Genomic DNA, 25,479 nt, shown 5'->3' with positions numbered 1-25,479 from the left:
TGCGGTCCGCAATGCACGGGCACCGTCCGTGGGGCAGTCGCCTGGGGAAATCGAAGACCCATTCACTTGAATGGGTCTGCAATCCGTCCGTTCCGCAAAAAAATAGAACTTGCTCTTTTTGCGGTGCGGAAGCATGGAACGGAACCCCAGAATGCACTCCGTAGTGCTTCGTTCCATGCTTCCGTCCCCCATCTCCGGATTTGCGGACCCAATGAAGTGAATGGGTCCGCATCCGTGATGCGGATCGGCAAATGCGGTCCGCAATACGGCAACAGGCAGCACACGTTCGTGTGAGTGAGCCCCAAGACTGGTGAACTTCTCAGACCCTAGGCCAGCAGATCACATCAAAAATGGCAGGCTCCACAGACATGTTTCCACCAGACAGACTATTCATACTATGCACACACATATCCGCCCCCCGGCAAATATCCGGAACCACAATAAGAGGGTAGCTTCAGGTTTCTCTTTTTCGAAGCTTCCTGTAGGCTCTTCAGCCAAAACCAGAAGGGGATCCTTCCAGAACCAGAAGTCTAAAAAACAGCTCCTTACAGTAAGCGCTCAGAGCGCAGCCTCATGTCACCCAGCTCTACCGCAGCGTTCACACTGTCCCCTTCAGCTGACACAGCACAAGTACACTGAAGCATGCATGGCTCCAGAGTTTCTACACAGAGAAACCTCAGGATGTAACACACAAAAGGGTGCAGTCAGGAAGACGCTCCAGACACAACGACTGAATTCAGCGGTACACAGCACCAGTATGTTCTGAGAGAGGTAAGCCGCTGGCAGGGGTCTTCGCCCCTCTCAGGTTACATGCATGCTCAGCATTCTGGCGCACATGACGTATACCACACAGCTTTTACTACCTCTACTGCAAAGAGTCCAGAGCAGGCATCCTCAAACTGCAGCCCTCCAGCTGTTGCAAAACTACAACTCCCAGAATGCCCCAACAGCCTACAGGTATCAGCCTACAGCAGGGCATTGTGGGAGTTGTAGTTTTACAACAGCTGGAGGGCCGCAGTTTGAGGACGCCTGGTCTAGAAAAAGGGGCTGCAGCTAAGTGCATAAAAAAAACGCATCAGTTCTTAGGGGCAAAATAATGGAAAGCCAAAAGCTTCTAGTTTTAGGAATAATGGGGGGTGGGGGGGTCATTTACAAAGACAGTCGTGCGCTGTGTGCACCTAGTCATAAATTAGGAGCACCTTCGGCAGTCCATGCACCTGGAGTCGTTTTTCGCCAACATTTCCAACTGCTTCTAGGAGTAAATGCTGGTAAATTCATCAGGGCCGATGTCCCAGCACACACCACTCCCAGCTGTCGAATATGGCGCAGAAAAGCCCTGTGACAATATTGTTGCACGGGTGTTTAAAAAGGCCCCCGACTTTTAGAGCCGTTTATAAATGACCCTCAATATTTCAAATAATTCAAAATAAGGCTACTTTCACACTAGCGTTTTTTGACAAATCTAGCAGGGGTCAGCAAAAAACGCTTCAGTTACTAATATTACAACCGGCTGTATCCATCAAGAACGGATCCGGTTGTATTATCTTTAACATTGCCAAGACGGATCCGTTTTCTGTTGTGTCAGTTTTGCTCGGCATCCTATGACAAAGAAAATGGCAGCTTGCTGCAGTTTTCTTTCCAGTATGAGAAGGCAACCAAACGGAACGCATTTTGGAGCACTCCGTTCTGGTCCCATTGACAATGAATGGGGACAAAACGGAAGTGTTTTTCTCCGGTATTGATATCCTCTGCCGGATCTCAATACCGGAAAATAGAAACGCTAGTGTGAAAGTAGCCTAAGGGATTGACTCCCAATATAAATATTAAATGGTGGCAAATCTAAATACAATGTCACTCACATGTGGAAATTCACACTTCGACAGTCGAGCCAAAGACAAATGAGCCCAAACTGACCTGCATTCCAATAATTACTACCTGCACGCCACTTCATAATGGTCCACAAGCCAACATTCACATGAGGCAGTTGGTTGCAGAAACAAGACCATTTACATGTATGGGAAAAATCTTCAGGTGCAGAAGGCACTGCAACAAATCTGCCACGTGTGAATCTACCCTTAGGACGAGATATCTGCAATTGTATGGCTACACACTTTAGAAAAAAGTCCTAATGCTGGGCATACAGTGAACACTAGAAAACTGTAATCATACAGGTACCACGCCAGATCCATTCACTTCAATTCGCTACACAGCCCTCATTCCTTTCCATCTTTGTTAGCCATTTCTGTAACCCCTACCGAGATGAACACATACTTTCTGGACTAAATAGGAGTGTATCACTTGCAAAAGGACACTCATGTCTCATTCCTGGTATCTGGTTCATATAAAAGGTGTCACAGATTATTTGAGGGGGAATCGCTGCATTACCGTGGCACCAAAACCCCTCATTTGTGAGCAGCACATGGCCCTGGGTAAATAGATATGTGCTGCCAACATAAAGGGATGAATGATCGCATTAGTGATCCCCATAAGTCACCCATCACTGCTGCATGGAAATGCACCTAACTGGTGGGCAAGGATCAGGAGGGAACTTCATTTCAGATCACTGCCCACTTGCAGGCCTGTGTAACAGACCATAAATTGGGAACCTCTCTTTAAAGGGATTTTGCGGAATTCATACCAGTGGTGAGCAACCTGCGGCACTCCAGCTGTTGTGAAACTACAACTCCCAGCATGCATACCTGGGCTGACCTTCACAGAACGCTCAGAAATAAATGGAGCATGCTGGGAATTGTACTTTCACAACAGCTGGAATGCTGCAGGTTGCCCTCCCCTGTCCTATACTGATGACAGACCTTTCCTCAGGACAGGTCAGCAATATCGGATAGGTGGGGGAACCTGACTACTGGCATCCCCACAAATCAGCTGTTTTAAGAGGCCAAAGTTCCTCGTCTCCTGACTGTAAATGCTTCGTTCCCTGGGTAGGTGGCCATACACATTCATGGCTGTAGGCTGAACTCTCCCTTCCCCAAGTCTCTGTCTTGAATGGTGGAAAAGGAGTAAGCAGATACCTGACCATTCATGTGCTGGCTTATCTCCCATGAGAACAAGGAAACAGGTATGCTGAAAAGTCAACATGGCTGGTCCTTTTTTCCCCAGAAGGATCAGCCCCTGAAGTCAGTGGGTACAGCTAGTCTAATGGTTGTCATTACTAGGATTACTCACAGGAAGTCTAGAAAAATCTTCCCACATCTAAAATGTATTATCTCCATTTTTTTATCACTTCTAAGACATGTACACGTTTTGTCAGTCAGTTACAGCCTGGTAATCAACGGAATAGGGACAAACAAGGACATCACCTACAATAAGAAGCCTGAAACATATGAACATATGGGAACCGGGCAAAAACAATGCCACCAGCTCCTGCTGGATAACATGGCAGCATATTCCAGATACGTGACCCGACAACCCACAAGATATCAGCTGGAAAGGTTCTAAGATCAGACAGAAAAGGGTCTGGACTCATCAGCTGTTCTATGTATGAAGGCTATACAAGGTCCACCATGTGGGAGAGAGAAAGAACATACAATATGTATCAAGCAAACACAGAATGCCCACACTTACATTTCCAGGCTGATCTTTCCTTCCACACGGTGTAACCGAGGCCACAATGGCCACACTCATCCACTGAAAGCTGATATAGGACTGTCCCTTCCCCCAGCAGCCAGTCCTCTCCAGCCTGCACTTGGGAGGAGAAGTAGTAGGGAGAGCACATTACATATGAAAGGGGCAGCAGGATATGCAGATGGCTCCCACCCCCATCCCAAAAACAAACATTTCATGAAGATCCAGGCCAAGAAAACAGTCATGGAGCAAGCATTCCTTCACCAGAAACTGCAGATAACCCTGGATTACCAACTTCATAGCCACAGGATATGCCTTAAATGTGGGTTCCTTTTTTTTGGGGACATGGACCTATGTGGAGAACAGGAATCCCAGATCCAGGATGGTGTTGAGGACCTGGAAAAAAACACTGGGAAGGTGGTTGTGTCGATTACCTTCACTTCCAAGGCAGTTAAGGATGTATTCACATAGCACTACAACCAGATCCCTCACAGTGGTATTGAGCTATAGACCATCCAAGGGCTCGACAATGATCAAAGTTTAATTAAAGAGGTTGTGCTTGATAATGATGAACCGTCCTCAGGATAGGTCATCAATATCAGATCACTGGGGACCCTGTCAAATGAATGGGACAAAGTTGTAATCACACTGCACCAAACACAGAAGGATGTAGCACCACAGCATCTCCAAACAGCCGATTAGCAGGTATACCGGGAGTCAGGTTATCAGTATCATTACAGCACACTTCTGAGGTCAGACACCCGTCACCCCCGCCAATCAGCTTTTCGAGAAGGCACCTACACTCGCAGAAGCACCACAGCCTTTTCACAACTTGCCAAGCACAGTGCCGTACATCGGCTGTGTTTGGTATCGCTGCCCAGCCCCATTCACTACAATGGCCATGCACCATATGACTGATGAACATGACATCACGGTAGAGGCAGATCAAACAGCTGATTGGCAGGGGTCCCGGGTGTCGGACCTCCAGCAACCAGATACTGATGACCTAGGCCTATCGAAAACCCTTTTAAGTAGAAGCATGGAGTTCCAAGTGGTGCGGGAATAATAAAGAACATTATAATATAGGTGCTTCACAGCCATGTGACACTCGCCTAAAGCACAAACACATTTTCTAGTACAAAGCAAAAAAGGCTGCAGTAATCATAACTAACCAATTCACTAATTGATCTGTCATATACAAAAATGACTGCTATCTTCTGTGATTGGACACCTCCAGTCAGATCACCCCCACAAGGCCACAGCTAAGCCCGACTTGCTCTTGATGATCAGACCACAGAGGAGAACCAGCAAATGCTACTTGGCAGACAGCACAGGGCGTACTACAACTATCGACTGCAGTGGAATTACTTTCTATGCAGTGGCTTGTGCCTATGCAGGATGGGGGCCAAGTTGTCAATACCTGTACTGCTTCAGGTGTGGCCTAAATGTAAGCATGTGTGTTGGGGGGGCAGCAAAGTTGATGACAGGTGACAGGTTCCCTTTAAATACATACCTTTATTCATTCAGTTTGACGCTTAGGGGAAATAAAGGTTCGAAACAAAATGCAAATTAGGGCTTAAGTGCAAAGAGGGCAGGCCATAGCCACTCAGTGCACCTTAACGCGTCTGCTCTGCATACCTGGACACCCTCCCCTCTACTTGACTGACAAGGACAGACATTATCACTTCAATGGGGCCCGCAAAAGATGCGGACAGTACACAGTGTACTGTCTTCATCCGTTTGTCCGTTCCATTTGCAAAAAGTGAACACACACACTATTCTTGTCCGCATTATGGACAAGCATAGGACTGTTCTACTGCGGGCCGGCCGTTTTGCAAATTGCGGAACACACACGGCCGGCATCCATGTTTTGCACATCCTCAATTTGCGGACCACAAAATAGCCAACAGTCGTGTGCATGAGCCCTTAAAGGGACACTGACAGGCCGTTAGAGCATATAAAGTGACATATTCTTCTATTAGTCTTAATATGCTTAATTAAACAATACCATTATCACCCCTCGCTGCCTTTCCGTTACTTATAAAAAGTGTGTTTTTATCAATATGCAAATTACCTTACTTTGTGCCCAAGGGGCTGTCCCTCATTCAGTTCTGTGCCCAGCCGCGCCCCAACTGCCGTCTCCTAGTGCTGCCCAGCTCATTAGTATTCACTGCACTGGGCGGCTTTTTTTCTCCCGACGCAGCAAAATCCCGCGCATGCCCAGTATTATCTTCCTGGCATCAGCTTCATCTTGTCTCTCCGTGCCTGCGCCGGATAAGGTCCCCGGCACCCTCCAGCTCCAGTAAAAGATAGTAATGGGCATGCGTGGGATTTCACTGCGTCGGGAGAAAAAAAGCCGCCCAGTGCAGTGAATACTAATGAGCTGGGCGGCACTAGGAGACGGCAGTTGGGGTGCGGCTGGGCACAGAACTGAATGAGGGACAGCCCCTTGGGCACAAAGTAAGGTAATTTGCATATTGATAAAAACACTATAAGTAACGGAAAGGCAGCGAGGGGTGATAATGGTATCGTTTAAGCATATTAAGACCAATAGAAGAATATATGTCACTTTATATGCTCTAACGGCCTGTCAGTGTCCCTTTAAGAGATGACAGAAGCGAGGTAACATCTCAAGACAGAAGTGTTAGACTTAAAGGGGTTGTCTGCCCCCCCATGTTAAACTCAACTAAGCTGACACATGTGTTTAATGTAAGAATGCTATTCACCTGCTCACCAGCACTACATCCAGCGCTGAAGGTCCAGTCCCCTAGGGACCATTAGACGTCCAGTCTTGTCACAAGCTCAATCAGTCTTGTACTGCTTGAGGATATGCGCAGGCCAATAAAATGTCTTACAAGCACCTTTTTTGCAGCACGTTTAGAAAATGCTACACCTGCAGCAATTTAGCAGGGAAAAAAATATTTTTCCATAAGTTTAGCTAGGATTGAGCAAATTGACCACCAGCTCATAGATCTGAAGGCGATTTGTTCAAATACTTTGGTTTTAATGCCGTTTCCGTACAGCATTAAAATGTATTGGCTCAATGGAACCAACGCTCTTCTCCGAATTCACGCAAGACTTTGGTGAATTCCTACTGTATTCACATGTGCATATTTAAAAGAAATTTAAAATAGCAATCCGAAGTGGGCTTTGGTATCAAGGTACCAGCCGGTATCAAGGTACCAGCCAGGACCAAAGCCCAGTCCGGATTGCTATTTTAATAGAAGGTCGATTCGCTCAAGCCTAGATTTCTAGAAAGAACAAAAAAAAAAAAGCCTGAAATAAAAAGCCATGCTTAAAAAATAAAAAAACAAAACACCATGTTATAAAGGGAAAATAAAATCTACAGAACACCTAACCCAAACGAAGAAGTCTGGGTTCGGGCCTGGGTACCACATTCAGTTTTTTATCACGTGCAAAACGCATTGCACCTGCATGATAAAAACTGAACAACGCAACCCAATCAAAACGATGTGCAATGCATTCGGAGCAAATCCGGGGCGCCCGTGTAAAAGAGGCCTTAGGATGCTGCCAATCTCGGTGTAGTCCAGATGTGAACACCTGCTCTTGTGAAGGAGGTCTAAAGGTTTAATGTAAATTGTAGTAGGTGGCGTAAGCATTACTACTCTAAGGGCCCTTTTACACGGGCTGACAATTGAACAGATTATCGCCAACATCATCGGGTAATTGTATCTTTTGTGCAGAACAAAAGATAGTTTCCCAGTGGCAGATCGAGCTGTGTAAACCTGATCTCCTGCCATGGAAGAGTGATGTCATCAGTGATCGCTCCTCCCCATACAATGGTCTCCTCTGTTAGCGATCAGCAGATTGTCGGGAAGGAACGCTTCCTTCCCAACAATCTGCTTGTACATCTTCCTGTGTAAAGGGACCTTTAGGCAAGGGCTACAGGGGGACATGCAGGAGCTGCAAAATAGGGCTACCATGGAAAGCAGCAGAGCAGTCCAGTGATTTTAGGGAAAGTCCCTGGGTAGGCAGGGTAAGGCTCCATTCACACGTCCATGGTGTGTTGCGGACCCGCAACACACCCGCCCGGCACCCCTATAGAAATGCCTAGTCTTGTCCGCAAGCTGCGGACAAGAATAGGACATGTTCTATCTTTTGCGGAGCTGCGGATGCGGACAGCACACTGTGTGCTGTACGCATCTATTCCATCCCCATAGAAAATGAATGGTTCCGTACCCGTTCCGCAAAATTTCGGAACGGATGCGGACTCATTTGCAGACGTGTGAATGGAGCCTTAAGCTACAAGGTACGGGGCGACGATGCAGGTGGTTTGGTAAGAAGTGTTCCTACATGACAATCGGATCGTTTGCGGAGGAGAGCGGTGCATTTACATGCAGCGATCTCCTCCAGAGTATGGGGAGGATTGATCACTAATGACATCGCTCTTCCCGGCAGTAGATCAGGTTTACACAGCACAATCTGCCACCGGGAAACGATCTTTTGTGCTGCACACAAGATGCAATTTTCCGAAGAACGAGGCATATTCTACTCGCCATCAAAATAAACATGGTGGCATCAGGAGATGTAGCTATCGGCCATAAAGTCATCAGCTATTAGGTGTTTAGCCAGCTATATAGAATAGCAGAATTCCTTCATTTTTTTTTGGGGGGGGGGGGGGGGGGGGGGGGGGGGCATACACCTCTAAGGACATTAACCACTACAATTTGTGCGATCAGTAGAAAGGCATCAGAGCCCACCCAATTGACCCCAATAGCGGAAGCCATCTTACATGTGTAATAGCACAGTCAGACCACTTGCCCTGGGTGCAACTCCTCACAGATCGGCTTCTCCTCCACGATATGTACTCATCAAATAACGAGGCAGCACTTCCAGCTTTTGGTGGTAGGGTGACGACCCCAAAACTTTATTTATAAAGTTTTGGGGTCGTCACCCTACCACCAAAAGCTGGAAGTGCTGCCTCGTTATTTGAGGAGTGTGTAATGTGTAATTATATATATATATATATATATATATATATATTTATATATTTATTTTTTTACACACATATAGGGGCACATTTATTAAGACCCGCATTTTAGACACCCATAGCTGGAGGTGGTTCCGCCGAAGTAATGAAGAGTCGTCGGCCTCTCCATAACTTTGGCGCATCCAGCGCCAGTTCTTAATGTAAAACATCTGTTAAATTAGATATTTCAGATTAGTGAATGACTCCCATACTATATTATTCACACACATTACACGTCTTCAGAGGAACGGGCCACCGCCATAGACCTCACAATGTTGAGCAAGGTCCAATGGAAAAGCAGTCACCCAAATGTGTGCTAAGCATGAAGGGGTTTAGATTGTGTTTGTGGAAGTTTCTAAAGCTTTCAATAGCTGTAAAAAAGTTCTGGCGCACATAACAGAAGGCTATTATTACATAGGACAGAAAGCCCTGCATGACAATAGGCGTGCATTGTACTCCGGCCGCACCACACGGACCATCCACACAAACACCGCTTATCCCAGCTCCAAATATTAGCATTTTCTACATATTTTGGTGTAGATCAGACGGTCACACTACAAAGGCATTTCCTCTGAGGAGAACATTATGTCTTCACAAGCAGCCGATTTTGACAGAAAAAAAAAATAATCTGTCCCATTCATCTGAATGGGTTGTTTTGGCAGGAAGCACATGGGTTTCTGCAGGTCTCATTCAGTTGCAGAAATTTTCTGCAACTAAATCTGCCAGATGTGAACACAGCCTTAGGCTACTTGCACACGTTGTGGATTATGTAGAGATTATGTGGAGAAACTGCAGCTTAATACCGTACCAGCAAAGTGAATGAGATTTGACTCATCTTGCATACACTGCTATCCACAGCATGTCAATGGCTTATGATAATTAGTGCAGATTTCCCCATTTGCAATGCAATTGGGGCAAATCCGCATCAAACCCACAAAATCCGCAAGTAAAACCAGCAGGTCTTGTTGCAGAAACACAGAAATTCTCTTTGTGCATACACACCCGAGTGCAGGTAGCCTAAGGGTACTTTCACACTTGTGGCAGAGTGATCCAGCAAGCAGTTCCGTCACCGGAAATCTGCATGCAAACGGATAGCATTTGTAGACTGATCCAATGCATTTGTAAAACGGATCCGCATCCGGAAGAACGGATCCGTCTCTCCAGATTTCATCCGGAGAAACTGATCCATTATATATTTTTTTCACATTTCTACCAGTGTGCGCATTGCAGTATTTTTAATGCCAGATCCGGCACTAATACATTTCCATGTAAATTAATGCAGGCATTCCAGCAACTGATCGGGAATTTCGGACGGAAATAATACCGCAGCATGGGGATCTGTCTGACAAATGCATTGAAATTCCGGTTCCGTCTCTCCGGTGTCATCTGGAAAAACTGATCCGGTATTAATTTTGTTTTGCATTTTTTAAGATCAGTTTTGCCAGAACACTAGGTACCGGATCCGGCATTTATACATTTAAATGGAAATGCCGAATCCGGCGTTCCGGAATTTTGGCCAGAGAAAATACAGCAGCATGCTTCGGTATTTTCTCCGGCCAAATACTGTAAGAGGGACTGTACTGAAAACATCCTGAACAATTCAGAATGATTTAGGATAAAACTGAAAAGTTTTTCCCGGTATTAAGCCCCTAGGATGGAACTCAATACCAGAAAAGAATAACGCTAGTGTGAAAGTGGCCTTAAGGGCCCTTTACATGGGCCAAGAATCTCTAACGAGCATAGATAGGGACACATATCTGGTGGTGTAAATGTACTACGAAACGCTTGTTCATCGGGTAATCCGATTGTTGGTGCAGACACAAAAATCTGCATTTGCAGGCGGCTAGAGATGAGCAAATTTGCGGTTATGAAATTAGATTGCGATTCGTTTACTGGTAAAAGGCGAATTGCGTTATGGATTTCATTACCACGGACCATAATGCAATTCTATGACGGAATGCATAATGGAAGTCTATGGCCTGCGTAACGGATCCGTCCCGTTTCAGTTGTGCAGGAGAGGACTCCCCTACATAACGAAAACAGGACGGATACGTTTTGCAGCCCATAGACTATTATGACGGAATGAATAACGGAATGCCTCTAAAGGCATTCCCTTATGCATGCCATCATACAATTGCGCTATGGTCCGTGGTAACGGAATCCATAACGCAACTCACCTTTTAACAGTAAACGAAGCGGAAGCGAAATTCAAAATATGAAATTCGCTCTTCTCTACCAGCGGCATATCGTGCCAGCAAACAATGAGACCGTATGGGGACAAGCGATGGCAGTGATCGCTCCACCCCATTCTCTGGAGGAGATCGCTGCATGTAAATGAGCTGGTCTCCTCCACCAGCGAGCAGATTGTCGGGAAGGAACACTTCCTTCCCGACAATCTGCTGCTCTGTCGTCCTGTGTAAAGGGACCTTTAAAGGGGTTGTGCAGCGGCTTAACCGCTTTATGTCCGCCCATAGGATATAAACGTCCTATGGGTGGACGTCTATTTCTGAAAGCACGTTTTAAAACGTCCTTTCAGAAATAGCAGCTGCACGCTAATCGTGCAACTGCTGATCGGGTTGCCCGCTGTCAGTGACAGCAGGGCAACCCTAAGACAAGGCAGGGACAGTGCCCAGGTGTCCCTGCCTTCCGGATCGCTGCAGACACAGCGCTATGCGCTTAATGTTCCGGCGGACTGGAGCGTGCAGGAGCTGTGTGAGGTCTCTCAGAGACCTCGATCAGCCCTGCTGTGAGGCTGTACAGCGCAGGATTGCTGCTGTACAGCCTCTCTAGGGGTGTATTTGTCCTGTAACTGGGGCTACTATGTCAGCCCCAGTTACAGGAGAAATCAACAGTGAAAGAAAAAAAAAAAAAGTGAAGCAAATGTCCCCCAGAGGTCTTGTATGACCTTATGGGGGACGAAAAGTGTAAAAAAAAATAAAAAATAATAATAGGTTGAAAATAAAAAAAATAAAAAAAAGTTTCACATGTAAAAAAAAAAATTCCCCAAGTAAGGAATGAAAAAAAAAAGTTAAAAATAGAAAAAATAAAAAAAAGTATACATATTAGGTATTGCCGCGTCCGTAAAAACCAGCTCTATAAAAATATCACATGACCTAACCCCTCGGGTGAACACCGTAAAAAAAAAAAAAAAATGTCAAAACAAGCAATTTTTGTCACCTTGCATCACAAAAGGTGCAACACCAAGTGATCAAAAACGCGTGTGTCCCACAAAATAGTACCAATAAAACAGTCACCTCATCCCGCAAAAAATGAGCCCATACATAAGAAAATCTCTCAAACAATAAAAAAAACTATAGCTCTCAGAACATGGACACATTAAAACATAATTTTTTTGTTTCAAAAATGCTATTGTGCAAAACTTTAATAAATGAGAAAAAGTATACATATTAGGTATCGCCACGTCCGTAACAATCTGCTCTATAAAAATGTCACTTGACTGAACCCCTCAGGTGAACGCTGTAAAAATAAATAAATAGAAACTGTGCTAAAACAACCAATTTTTTGGTCACCTTGCCCCATAAAGTGTTATAATGAATGATCAAAAAATCATATGTACCCAAAAATAGTACTAATAAAACTGGCACCTTATCCCCTAGTTTCAAAAATGGGGTCACTTCTTGGGAGTTTCTACTGTAAGGGTGCATCAGGGGGCTTCAAATGGGAGATGGCATCTAAAAACCATGTGGAGTTCCTTTTCTTCTGCGCCCTGCCGTGTGCCCATACAGCAGTTTATGACCACATGTGGGGTGTTTCTGTAAACCGCAGAATCTGGGTAATAAATATTGAGTTTTGTTTGGCTGTTAACCATCGATGTGTTAAAGAAAAAAATTGATTAAAATGGAAAATCTGCCCAAAAAGTGAAATTTAAAAATTTGATATCCATTTTCCTTTAATTCTTGCGGAACGCCTAAAGGGTTAACAAAGTTTGTAAAATCGGTTTTGAATACCTTGAGGGGTGTAGTTTCTACAATGGGGTCATTTATGGGGGTATCCACTATGTAGGCCCCACAAAGTGACTTCAGACCTGAACTGGTCCTTAAAAAGTGGGTTTTGGCAATTTTCTTAAAAATTTGAAGAATTGCTTCTAAACTTCTAAGCCTTCTAACGTCCTAAAAAAATAAAATGACATTTCCAAAATGATGCCAACATAAAGTAGACATATGGGGAATGTTAAATAATAAATATTTTATGAGGTATCACTTTGTTTTAAAAGCAGAGAAATTGAAATTTAGAAAATTGCGAATTTTTCAAAATTTTTGGTAAATTTGGGATTTTTTCATAAATAAAGATGAAATATTTTGACTCAAATTTATGACTATCATGAAGTACAATGTGTCACGAGAAAACAATCTCTGAATGACTTGGATAAATAAAGGCGTTCCAAAGTTATTACCACATAAAGTGAGATATGTCAGTTTTGCAAAATTTGGCCTGGTCAGGAAGGGGGCAAATGGCCCAGATGGCAGGTGGTTAAAAGAAGATCTTTCACTGATCCTGACATTGTGAACTAAGTATACAGACATGGAGAGCGGCGCCCGGGGATCTCACTGCACTTACTATCATCCCTGGGCGCAGCTCCGTTCTCCCGCTATGCCCTCTGGTATCTTCGGTCACTAAGTTATGGTAGGCGGAGTCTGCCCTTGTTCTGCTGTAGCGCTGGCCAATCGCAGCGCAGAGCTCACAGCCTGGGAGAAAACCTCCCAGGCTGTGAGCTCTGCGCTGCGATTGGCCAGCGCTACAGCAGAACAAGGGCAGACTCCGCCTACCATAACTTAGTGACCGAAGATACCAGAGGGCATAGCGGGAGAACGGAGCTGAGCCCAGGGATAATAAGTGCAGGGAGATCCCTGGGCGCCGCTCTCCATGTCTGTATACTTAGTTCACAATGTCAGGATCAGTGAAAGGTCCTCTTTAAGGCATCATGCACACAACCGTTTTTCGGGTCCGCATCCGAGCCGCAGTTTTTGCGGCTCGGATGCGGACCCATTCACTTCAATGGGGCCGCAAAAGATGCGGACAGCACTCCATGTGCTGTCGCCATCCGTTCCGAAGCCCCGCAAAATAAATAAATAAAACAATTCTCTCTCTCTCTCTCTCTCTCTCTCTCTGTGCGTTTTGCGGACAATAGGCATTTTTACAATGGCCCGCCCATTCCGCAGAAGGCACACGGACAGCTTCCTTTTTTGCGGACCGCAAAAAAACAGAATGGTCATGTGTATGAGGCCTAATACTGATGAATGGGACAAGCAGTTGAAATAAAGCTGCTCTACCTCCTACAAAGGAGACCCAGGTAATTTTGAAGAGGAAGCAGCACTCAACACAAGCAGTGCTACCCCTTCATACAGCTGATCAGCAGGGGATTCAGATCCTCATTAATCCGATATTGATCACCTATCCTGAGGATTAGTCATCAATATTAAAACACTGCACAACCCCTTTCAGCAGCCCAAGAAGTTAGACGAGTAGCTGCACTTCTCTACCAAACTACTCCTTTCATTTTCCAAAAGTCCCAAAAAATTTGTAGGAATCCAAGTGTCTGGTCTTGGTTTACCTGTACTGCAGCGATGACATCATGTATGTCCACGTTACCACTGCAGCCAATCACTGGCCTCAGCAGTCTTAGGTCATACATTCAGGCATCACCCTGAAAATAAAAAACTGCCCCCAGCTGCACCCACTAACCTGGAGGTCATTGTATATCTTCTTGGCCACTGATGTATGCCATATATACACTCATGAGCATAAATAAGCTGAAAATAATCTTGTGTACTAAGCGGGCTGGAAAGAAGTGCATAAAGTCATGGAAAGTGACCCTTTACAAAGAATATTTCATGTAAACACAGGGTCAAGAGAAATTTAGTGAAACCCCATTAGAAGAGTGCCACTTTCACCACTGAAGTATCTTAATTAGCTACCACATTTTGACAACGGAGACAAAAATTCCAAAATCCGCTCATATCAACATATCCACGTGGGTGGCACAAAAGTCACCGGCTTCTAACTGTCTGGGAGAATACACCAAGCATGCCAAGCGGCACAGCTGCCGACATTGTTAGTGGGCAAATAAGCAGTTGGATTTTACTAGCAAATCAAGAGGCAGCATACGTCTCATGTGGTAGTCTTGGCCAACTTCTTAAAGAATTGCCTGCTACAAGAAACAACTAGTCATGAATAGGATAGGTCATCAATATCAGCTTTTAGAAGAGGCTGGCACTGAGCACCACAGCCTCTTCCTAGGCCACTTGATGTCACCATGCATCAGTCACATGGCCTAGGTACAGCTCACTCCCAATGATGTGAACAGGGCTGAGCTGCAATACTAAGCACAGCCACTATACAATGTACGGCGCTGTGCTTGGAAAGCTGCTGGGAGCTGGCTGCACTTACCATTGCTCCGGTGAGCAGCAGAGGTTCCCAGAACAGCAGATCGGGGCTCGGACCCTCGCCGATGTGATGATGATGACCTAGCCCGAGTATAGGTCATTACTTTTACCTGAATAAACTAACCATCTCAATTTATGTGTAAAGTGAAGCCCTTAAATATCGACTAGTGTGGACCAGGCTTAAAAGGCCCATTCTCACAGTGGAATTTGGCAGACACTGCACCAAAATTCAGCCGGTGACCAAGAGGTGTCTGCCTCCCATTGGCTCTGATGAGTGGTACCTTGAAACCGAACCAGAGTTGGGAAATGGTTTTTTACAGTATAAATCAATTTCTAAAGTTATTACGCGAATGCTCTTGCAAGACTTCGCAAAGTAATAACTTCGGCCAATACATTCTAATACTGTACGGAGAGCTTGCTCTGTGCAGTATTCAAACAAAGTATTATGTGAATCATAAGTCGATTCGCTCATCCCTAGTTATGACCACCCTGCAATCCAGTAGCAGCAGTGGTCGTGCTTGCACACTAGAGGAAAAAGCACTGACCTCTGGTGGACACCTTGTATCTGTAACTCCTGGATATGAACATTGTATATTGTAAATGAATGAAGCACTATGGACAATAACAATACATTAGTAAGTGCCTTGTGTTAACTTCCTCTACATGATAAAAGCCATTAGCTGAAGTTACACAAGCCCCACACTGCACGAGCTCAGCAGTCCTCACAGTATAGGTAGCGAGCTTCAATTATCCATGAAGGCAGCCACATCTCATGAACACCGAGACTCCAGCGCCTGGGTCATGCTGGAAGGTCTCACCAGGGATTTTAAGAAAATGACTGGGCCAAAAGACATAAGCCCCTACAAACGCTCATTAGTGATGATCTGGCGGACAGTCTGCCTGTGTGTGTACACCCTTACACTACATACAGCCTCTCCTCAGCATGAAATGGCTGCTCACAGGCAACAGAATAAAATTCCTCTGTACAGCAGTTCGAGGAACATAAATTACTACATCAGTGGATGTCCATGTGACAAAACACCAGGTAGAGCACGCTGTGGAGAGGAAAAAAATGGTGATAAATTGAGCATGTAACCTTAATTTAAATCAATAAACATTTGGGGGTGTGACTCAGGGCGTAGCCTAGCACCGGGTGTCACACGACACCAATGGTTTAATCATATTTTCAGTTCTGCGCTTTCTTAAATACCCCAGGCAGTGCAGGCTGTATACTGGTCCGGCGTGGCCCACATGTATACCCCAGGCAGTGCAGGCTGTATACTGGTCCGGCGTGGCCCACATGTATACCCCAGGCAGTGCAGACTGTATACTGGTCCGGCGTGGCCCACATGTATACCCCTGGCAGTGCAGGCTGTATACTGGTCCGGCGTGGCCCACATGTATACCCCAGGCAGTGCAGGCTGTATACTGGTCCGGCGTGGCCCACATGTATACCCCAGGCAGTGCAGGCTGTATACTGGTCCGGCGTGGCCCACATGTATACCCCTGGCAGTGCAGGCTGTATACTGGTCCGGCGTGGCCCACATGTATACCCCTGGCAGTGCAGGCTGTATACTGGTCCGGCGTGGCCCACATGTATACCCCAGGCAGTGCAGGCTGTATACTGGTCCGGCGTGGCCCACATGTATACCCCAGGCAGTGCAGGCTGTATACTGGTCCGGCGTGGCCCACATGTATACCCCAGGCAGTGCAGGCTGTATACTGGTCCGGCGTGGCCCACATGTATACCCCAGGCAGTGCAGGCTGTATACTGGTCCGGCGTGGCCCAAATGTATACCCCAGGCAGTGCAGGCTGTATACTGGTCCGGCGTGGCCCACATGTATACCCCAGGCAGTGCAGGCTGTATACTGGTCCGGCGTGGCCCACATGTATACCCCAGGCAGTGCAGGCTGTATACTGGTCCGGCGTGGCCCACATGTATACCCCAGGCAGTGCAGGCTGTATACTGGTCCGGCGTGGCCCACATGTATACCCCAGGCAGTGCAGGCTGTATACTGGTCCGGCGTGGGCAACATGTATACCCCAGGCAGTGCAGGCTGTATACTGGTCCGGCGTGGCCCACATGTATACCCCAGGCAGTGCAGGCTGTATACTGGTCCGGCGTGGCCCACATGTATACCCCTGGCAGTGCAGGCTGTATACTGGTCCGGCGTGGCCCACATGTATACCCCTGGCAGTGCAGGCTGTATACTGGTCCGGCGTGGCCCACATGTATACCCCAGGCAGTGCAGGCTGTATACTGGTCCGGCGTGGCCCACATGTATACCCCTGGCAGTGCAGGCTGTATACTGGTCCGGCGTGGCCCACATGTATACCCCTGGCAGTGCAGGCTGTATACTGGTCCGGCGTGGCCCACATGTATACCCCTGGCAGTGCAGGCTGTATATTGGTCCGGCGTGGCCCACATGTATACCCCTGGCAGTGCAGGCTGTATACTGGTCCGGCGTGGCCCACATGTATACCCCTGGCAGTGCAGGCTGTATACTGGTCCGGCGTGGCCCACATGTATACCCCAAGCAGTGCAGGCTGTATACTGGTCCGGCGTGGCCCACATGTATACCCCTGGCAGTGCAGGCTGTATACTGGTCCGGCGTGGCCCACATGTATACCCCTGGCAGTGCAGGCTGTATACTGGTCCGGCGTGGCCCACATGTATACCCCAGGCAGTGCAGGCTGTATACTGGTCCGGCGTGGCCCACATGTATACCCCTGGCAGTGCAGGCTGTATACTGGTCCGGCGTGGCCCACATGTATACCCCTGGCAGTGCAGGCTGTATACTGGTCCGGCGTGGCCCACATGTATACCCCTGGCAGTGCAGGCTGTATATTGGTCCGGCGTGGCCCACATGTATACCCCTGGCAGTGCAGGCTGTATACTGGTCCAGCGTGGCCCACATGTATACCCCTGGCAGTGCAGGCTGTATACTGGTCCGGCGTGGCCCACATGTATACCCCTGGCAGTGCAGGCTGTATACTGGTCCGGCGTGGCCCACATGTATACCCCTGGCAGTGCAGGCTGTATACTGGGCTGGATGGATTCCTACCGATTGTTTGCATCTCCCCTCCACAGCAGTGGAGGAAGTAGGGAAGCCGCCCTCCCCCACACATGACTGGACTAGTGTTGGAGCGATTCTGCAAGGCCCTGCATCTCTGGAGCATTAAGCACCCCAGTATGTCCTACATGGAACACGTTTAACACTTTGTCCAAGAGGGTTTTTAGTTTTCACTTCCTGCCTTTATATCTTTATTTTAAAAGTATGGGCGTTTTTGCACGTGGCGATATATATATATATATATATATATATATATATATTATTTTTTTTACTGTATTTTTCACCCCATAAGACGCACATTTTCCCCTCCGAAGTGGGGGGAAAACGTCACTCCGTCTTATGGGGTGAATACTAATGAGCGATTCCATTGTGGAGGCGATTAGTACTGGAAGACCGGGAAACGCTGAATGCAGTGCCCCCCGGGCTCTGTACTCACCGCTTCCTGGTCCTCTTTCGTGCACAGCATGTGGGCACTCTGAGGAGAGGGAAGTAGATTTTTTTTATTGTATGTGATCTGAGCAAGGAGGCATGTACTGAGGCATGTGGGGGGGTACTGGTCTGAATGGGGAAGGGGGTTCTTATTTATATTGGGGCTTTTATCTGGGGTCTGAATGGTGGTTAATCACATTGGGGATCTGAGCAGAGGTCTGATTGAGGGTCTTATTTAAGGTCTAATGAAAAATATTTTTTCTTATTGTCCTCCTCAAACCTAGGTGTGTATTATAAGCAGATGCGTTTTAGGCTACTTTCACACCTGCGTTCAGGTGTCCGCTCGTGCGCTCCGTTTGAAGGGGCTCACGAGCGGTCCTGAACGCAGCCGTCTGGCCCCAATGCATTCTCAGCGGAGGCGGATCCACTAAGAATGCATCCGCCTGCCAGCGTTCAGCCTCCGCTCAGTGAGCGGACACCTGAACGCTGCTTGCAGCGTTCGGGTGTCCGTCTGGCCGTGCGGAGGCGAGCGGATCCGTCCAGACTTACAATGGAAGTCAATGGGGACGGATCCGCTTGAAGATGACACCATATGGCTCAATCTTCAAGCAGATCCATTCCCCATTGACTTTCAATGTAAAGTCTGGACGGATCCGCTCAGACAACTTTCACACTTAGAAAATTTTCTAAGTTTTAATGCAGACGCATCCGTTCTGAACGGATGCGAACGTCTGCATTATCGGAGCGGATCCGTCTGATGAAACATCAGACGGATACGCTCCGAACGCTAGTGTGAAAGTAGCCTTATAGGGGGGGAAATACGATACATTTGGGGGAAAGGGATTTGAATTTAATTTTTACATTTCTAAAAATATCTTTATGGCGGAAAAGAGCCTGAAAAATAACAATCCATACATTTGCCTTGAAATAACGCCATAAATACCGCAAGCAATTTAGAGGGCTTTGAGGGTTTTTTCGAGCCTTTTTACACCAACGCCAGCACAGTACAAATATGTTTCTCCGAAATGGTTTTGTTTTTGTTTTCTTTGAATTGCAGACTTTTTTGGGCCCTTTTGGCCCATAGACATCCAGCTTTTTGGCCCTGCTTTTAGAAAACACAAGTGGTAATGTGAACCGAGTAGTTTTTTTGTTGTTGATACTGATACAGCGTGTAATAAGTGCTAACAAAGTGGATGAAATTAGACAAATCTCATGTACACTTCGCTTTGTCTTAGGTACGGAAATTGACCCGATGTGCAGATTTTGAAATCCGCAACATGTCAATTGTGTTTTTCTTGTGCAGATTTCACCCTCTTTACTCTAAGGGTTATTTCACACTTTTTTTTTAAATGCCACTGCAGTTTGAGGTAAAACTCCAAAGTAGATTAAAGAGAGGAATGGAAAATATAAAGAGAAAAGAGCTTCTCCTCCTCTGCTGGATCCACGTCTGGCTGTGGATTCAAAAACAGTGGTACCTTTCTAAAAATGACATGTGAAACCACCCCAAAGGGATGTCCTGCTCTGCCTGCTGATGAAGGTGGATAAAAATAAATATAATCTGGGATTAAAGGAGAATGACTCAATTTGAGTTCAATCTGAAATAAAAATCCAAAGGAATCCAGATTTTTGGTGATTCAATTTGGGAGTTTCAGATAGAGGGGGGGGGGGAAATGTACATATATGTCCCCCCTCTAAGTGGGAGACTAGAGCGAGAAAAAAAAATATGAGTCCTAGGAGACCTCAGAGTGCGAGACACAAATTTTCAGGTCAATTTAAGATTCAGGTAGAATTGATCTGGACCTGAATCAGTCCACCAAATCGAATTTTCTGCAATTTACTCACCTCTACTCAGGACGTATTACAAAAACTACAGCCCCATCTGGGCCCCTTTCACAGTCTTGCTTGTTGGAATGGGGTTGTGGGTGTGTGGGGTACTTCATGATCATTGGGATCCCAAAAGGTCAAACCCCTAATGATAATAAAGGGATAGCATATCCTAGGACCAAGTCCTCACTTTATAAGGGTACTTGCACACTAGCGGTTTTCTTTTCCGGCACTGAGTTCCATCCTAGGGGCTCTATACTGGAAAAGAACTGATCAGGCATATCCCCATGCATTCTGAATGGAGAGTGATCCGTTCAGGATGTCTTCAGTTCAGTCTTTTTGACTGATCAGGCAAAAGATAAAACCGTAGCATGCTGCGGTTTCATCTCCGGCGAAAAAAAAGGAAGACTTGCCTGAATGCCGGATCCGTACTTCCAGTCTGCACATGCGCAGACCGGTAAAAATGTGAAAAAAGATACAGGACGGATCCGTCTGTCCGCATGACAAGCGGAGAGACTGATTCGTTCTTGTAATGCATTTCTGAGACGGATCCGCATCCGGATGCGTCTCACAAATTCTTTCAGTCACATCCAGATCGGTGGATCCGGTAGGCAGTTCCGACGACGGAACTGCCCGCCGGATCACACTGCCGCAAGTGTGAAAATAGCCTAAGATGGGACCTTTTAAAGTTCCCAACTTATAAATCTACACACTATTATATAAATGGTACTGCTGATATCTTGTGACCGTGCTGGAAACCAGGACCCTGCAATCCTCCATTTTATCAAAACCCCTTAATGACGCCATTTCTATAGAAATATTGACCACCTATGTTAACAGTGAAAGCAGACTAGCAGTACTGTGATAACCATCTGACGCTGACCATGCACTCGGTGGTCTCCACCATCCTCCTAGACACGTGCCACCCCACTGTGCTAGTAAGAGGAGTGAAACCCAGAAGACTATACTGAATGCCCAACGTATATAGAAGATAAGCCAGAAAACCTCACTGGCTGGCCACCATCCCTGCCGCTCTCCGAATCCCATCAACGGGAGGTAAGCATCAACCTCTAGTCCCCAACCTCCAGCTTTGTACACCTTTGGGGGATTTTTTTATTTTTTTTTAGATTCTTACATTGCACATTACATTGAAAACATTACACTGTGAAAAAACAGCCGTGTATATATATATATATATATATAAAATTTACGGCGGTTTTCAAGAACTGTTGCAGTCTAGGGTTCTATTCACATGACTTTTTTACAGACCGTGAATAACGGCCATTAAAAAAAAATAAAAAACTGCTGTTAAAAATGTACCGTTTAGATAACATTATAATGGCCGTTAAAAACGAGCCTTTTGAATTCTTATGTGGTCCGTCAAAACAGACAAAAATAGGAAGAATCCTATTTTTTGACGGCTGGTTATTCATAGCCCGTTAAAAAAAATAAGCGGTAATACATCCGTTTTTCTCTGTCGTGGGAGCTTCAGCATTAGACGTTAAAAGTGGAGAGGCCACAAGACACACAACCATATGTGTAATACAGTGGGGGGGGGGGGGGGGGGGAACATGGCTAGGTGGAAAATGAAAGTGCACGTTACACTGCTGACAAGTGCAATGAGTTCCATCCAGACTGGAAGAAAAGCTTTAGGGTACTTTCACACTAGCGTCGCTGGATTCCGGCAATCTGGATGCAAACGGATACCATTTGTAGACGGATCCTGATGCGGATCGGTCTACAAATGCATTGCAATACCGGATCTGTCTCTGGTTGTCATCCAGAAAACCGGATACGGTATTTATCGTTTTCACATTATTAAAGGTCTGCGTATGGGCAAACCGCAAAACCAGATGCGTTTTCCGGACGGCATTAATGCATTTCAGGCAAGTTTTCCAGAATTTTGCCCAGAGAAAACCGTAGCATGCTGTGGTATTATCGCCATCCTGAACAGTCAAAAAGACTGAACTGAAGACATCCTGAACGGATTGCTCTCCATTCAGAACGCATTAGGATATAACTGATCAGTTCTTTTCCAGTATTGAGCCCCTAGGACAGAACTCTGTGCTGGAAAAGAAAAACGCCAGTGTGAAAGTGCCCTTACATGAAAACGTTAGAAAATACACTGCAGCAGTCCCCAAGACACGTCAGCGACGCCAATATACCGCCATATCACCAAATGTCCACAGCAAAAACAGAACTAGGGTACAGTCGCAGGAGTAATGACTCCCATCAGACACATCCTGATCGTTCACTATTGGGAAAGAATGAAAAGATCCTCATGCACTCTTCCCCCTCCCCCATATTTACACACTGCAAGCCTAGGAGGGGGCAGCGACATACTGAGCCCGACATGCATGCCCACATCATACGCTGGACACAAAGGGCAGTTCCATGCGATAATACTTGAGGGCACGCAGGAGGTGAAAGGTCACATGCCCTGGCATGCAGCACACCGGTAATGGTCAAGTCCTCCATGCCCATGGGGAGCAGCCTCACCACCAGGCATGCAGGTACATCACATGGCAGCTGGCACAGGCTGGGCACATAAGTAGTGGTCCGCTAGACCACTATAAACAAAGGATGCCAAGCAGGTAGCCTATGCTCTAACTAAACCCACTGCTCCACCCAGGCCTCACCCGGGAGGGAGAACGCCGTGACGAGGATGGCGAGCCCCACCGGAGGTGACAGTCACCTGCCGCCGGCTGTGGGGCCCCCATTGTTCCTCCTGTCACCCTCACCGGGGATCTCAGCAATGCCTGCAGGGGAGCCGCGCAGCCATGAGAGGCCGGCGGTGACATATGACGTCATGGTGGACGTGTGATGTCATTCATTCGCGGCAGGCATGGCCAGGCACTGCCATACGGTGGGGCCAACCGCGACAGAGGTCACACCGGAGACTATTCACACACGTGGGAAAAAACGGCCAAGATGACAGTTACTATACCGGGGCCGGGCACAAACGCCGGCTGGCAGGGCTGAGGGCCCGGACCACACAAGGTGGACATAACCGACAAAAGACACACATATCATGCCGGACTGGGCACATAACCAAGCAATACCAGGCGGACAGCTGCCTCGGACCTGTGGGAACGTACGAGACGAAGGATGGTGATGGATTGCGAGCAGGGCCCCACCAGGTCTCACCTGCTCTCCTCAGTCCGCGCAGCCGGGCGCAGCCGCACCAGCCAGATGGTCCATTTCCGGATCCCGGCGCCGAACTACGCAGGCGCACACACTGTCCACGTGACCGAAATGAACGGAAGGGGAGGAGCGTCAGAAACGCTGCGTCGCCTTCCTTGCCGGGCACGTGATGAGTGTGCGACATAAGCGTGTAGAGGGCGTGATTGCTGTCACATGACTAATAACCGGCGGAAGTGCTGAGTGCATGTCTAGTGATGCAGGCGCCTGAATGTGTGCAGACCAGCTAGAGCAGACCAGCGACTGTCCCACACCGTGTAATGAGGCCCAGGAGGGGAGAACTGGGGTGATAGAAAACTGGCTTAGTTGCCCATAGCAACCAATCAGATTCCACCTTACCTTTTTCAACGTTCTTTAGTTGCTATGGGCAACTGAGCCATTTGCACCAGTTTAAAGGGGTTCTCCGGGCTTTGAATATTGATGACATCCTTAGGATAAGTCATCAACATCAGATCGGCAGGGGTCTGACACGTGGCACCCCCGCCAATCAGCTGTATGAGGAGACGGCACGCACGTGCCATCTGCCATCTCTCTTCCTGTCTGCTGCTGCAGTTTATGGTCTTTGCCATAGATAGCAGTGGTGAACAGGAAGAGAGAAAGGAGACGGCATGGGGGACAGATATAGCGGTGATGTAGCCTCCTTACACAGAGCACCATGTGAGTGCACAGCCTACAGCTGTTTCACAAACGGTCAGCGCACAACTGCCCCTATGATGTTACTAAAATACAGCAGTACATAAGAAACAATGATATCTGTTTCTTAATATCGCGGTATATCAAAGATACAGATATATCGCCCAATCCTACCGAGGAGTGACGCAAAAGCCAATTTTTTCACTTGAAAAAAACAATTTAAAAAAATGTTTGATATCGCCACACATCGTCGTAACGATCATAACACTATTTATATTGCCCTGTGTGCAACATAAAAATAAATAAAAATTATGAATGGGTTGTCCGCTTTTTTACTATTGATGACATATCCTCAGGATAGCTCATGAATATCAGATCGTGCTGGAAAAACACAGGGCTGGTTTCATTCTCAGGACTGGTAGGGGTCTCAGAGGTTGCACCCCACTGATCATAGGGATTGCTCTGTTTAAATGGAACATAAGCCTTAGGGCTCATGCACATGGCTGTAGTTTTGGTCTGCATCTGATCCACAGTCTTTGCAGAGCAGATGCCGACCCACTATTCTCAATGGAGGGGGGGGGGGGGCGCAAAAGATGTGGACAGCACACCCATAAGTCCTTTCCATAGCCCTGCAAAAAAATAGATGATGTCCTGTTCTTGTCCGTTTTGTGGACAAGGGTAGGACATTTCTGCAGGAGAAAAAAAAATGGCTGAAGGCTCTCAGCTGGTATCCGTGTTTTGCAGATATGAAATGAGCCCTTATGCCTTATTTACACAGTCAGTGTTCGGTCAGTGGTTTCCATCAGTGATTGTGATCCAAAACCAGGTGCAGGTGCGGCTCGAAACCCAGAACAAGAGCAGATCTTTCCCTTAGGCCTCTTGCACACGAACTTGTGCGCCCCCTGGCCGTGCTGCAGGCCGCAAATTGAGGGTCGCAATGCATGAACACCAACTGTGGGGCAGCGGATCGCGGACCCATTCACTTTAATGGGTACGCGATCCGCCCGTTCCGCAAATGGATAGGACATGTTCTATCTTTTTGTGGAACGGAAGTACGGGACGAAACCCCACAGAAGCACTCCGTAGTGCTTCCATAGGGTTCCGTTCTGTGCTTCCGTTTCGCGCCATTCCGCATCTCCGGATTTGCGGACCCATTCAAGTGAATAGTTCCGCATCGGTGCTGCGGAATGCCCACGGAACGGTGCTCGTGTATTGCGGGTCCGCAATACGGCCACGGAGTGCACAGGTTCGTGTGAAAGAGGCCTTATATCGTATGTCTGTGGCGGCTCCAATGCTGGTTTTGGCTCACAATCACTGATGGAAATCACTGACATGTAAATA

The 25,479-nt window shown here is 47.0% G+C and overlaps 1 protein-coding gene across 4 annotated transcripts in view; it reads right to left on the bottom strand.

Moving 5' to 3' along the window:
* EIF4G1 (eukaryotic translation initiation factor 4 gamma 1) overlaps window positions 1–23,548 on the bottom strand; it is an 86,915-nt gene extending 63,367 nt beyond the window's left edge. For 2 of the 4 annotated variants that reach the window (XM_040428515.1, XM_040428519.1), the window contains exon 1: window positions 23,452–23,548. The gene's annotated coding sequence lies outside the window, so the exon portion shown is untranslated. Of the gene's footprint in view, window positions 1–23,366 lie in introns of all 4 variants that reach the window. The other 2 variants (XM_040428516.1, XM_040428517.1) reach the window with 2 other exon arrangements.
* Between the last annotated feature and the right edge of the window lie 1,931 nt (window positions 23,549–25,479).

This window comes from Bufo bufo, chromosome 4 (assembly GCF_905171765.1).
Source record: "Bufo bufo chromosome 4, aBufBuf1.1, whole genome shotgun sequence".
In the NCBI taxonomy this organism is placed as follows: Eukaryota; Metazoa; Chordata; class Amphibia; order Anura; family Bufonidae; genus Bufo; species Bufo bufo.
The sequence above is the reverse complement of the archived record's forward strand: the minus strand, read 5'-3'. Positions and strand labels throughout refer to the sequence as shown.